This window comes from Egretta garzetta, unplaced genomic scaffold, assembly GCF_000687185.1.
Source record: "Egretta garzetta isolate BGI_Z169 unplaced genomic scaffold, ASM68718v1 scaffold134, whole genome shotgun sequence".
Lineage (NCBI taxonomy): Eukaryota > Metazoa > Chordata > Aves > Pelecaniformes > Ardeidae > Egretta > Egretta garzetta.
Genome location: NW_009259422.1, coordinates 133,809 through 134,685, shown reverse-complemented (window position 1 = coordinate 134,685; position 877 = coordinate 133,809). Strand labels below are relative to the sequence as shown.

Sequence of the window (877 nt, the reverse complement as noted above, 5' to 3'; positions counted from 1 at the left end):
GTGCTGGGCGGGAGGGGTGGGTGGGTGCTGCGCAGCTGCGATGAAGCTCCCCATCACCCACCTGCGTCCCCCTCCTGTGCTGCCCTCCAGCGAGAGGCAAGTCTGCAGTCCTGGTTGAAGCCGAGATTTGGGGCTAGCCCTGGGGGCTTGGTATCAGGTTTGGGGCTAGCCCTGGGGGCTTGGTATCAGCCCGGGGTTGAAGGGAGAGCCTGAGTTAAGTTAGGGGTGTACGAGGGAGGTGGGTTCTGGTGTTTGAGCCCCTTTAGGAGCCTTAGACTGAGCCCCAGGATGGTGTTTTCCAGTTCCAAAAAGTCAAGGATCGAGGCTTTGAGCACAGGCCCCAAATGTCACAACAGCGGGGACACCCCTGAGGTCCCTGGGAGCCACCTGCCCCATGCTTCCCCAAATAGCAGGCAGTGTCCCTTCCTTCACTACGCTCCCGCCCCCGGGCCAGTGCCCCCATCCCGCCTCAGCCCTCAGGACTGTGGCACTTCCCTCTTTTGGTGTCCCTGTGTCCCTGTCCCAGGGAACCCCCTTTTTCCGTGGGGTCTTTCTCTGGCTCACTGGCACGGGGTCCACATTCCTTCCTCCCTGTCTCACCAGCTCTTTGGGGGGGCTGTGGGCAAACTTTTTGTAAAAAGTTTTTGTAAAAAGCTTCAGTCCCTGAAGTTTTAGAACTGGGTTACGTCGTCTTTGGCTCAGTCTGCCCCAAACCCACCAGGTTTCCCGGCTCCCAGGGGTGCTCAGGCACCAGTGCCTGTCCCCTCCCAGCACCCGAGCCCCGTCGGTAGCCTGCCTGGGGCTGAGCACCCCGGGGTACGCTTCCTGACCCGTGCCCCCCCATGTCTTTCAGCACCCCCAGTTTCCAGGCGGTGGA

General features: G+C 61.2%; 1 protein-coding gene across 1 annotated transcript in view; it reads left to right on the top strand.

Annotated features, from left to right (window-relative positions):
• LOC104124574 (transmembrane serine protease 4) overlaps positions 1-877 on the top strand; it is a 9,236-nt gene that overhangs the window by 4,896 nt on the left and 3,463 nt on the right. The window lies entirely within an intron of this gene.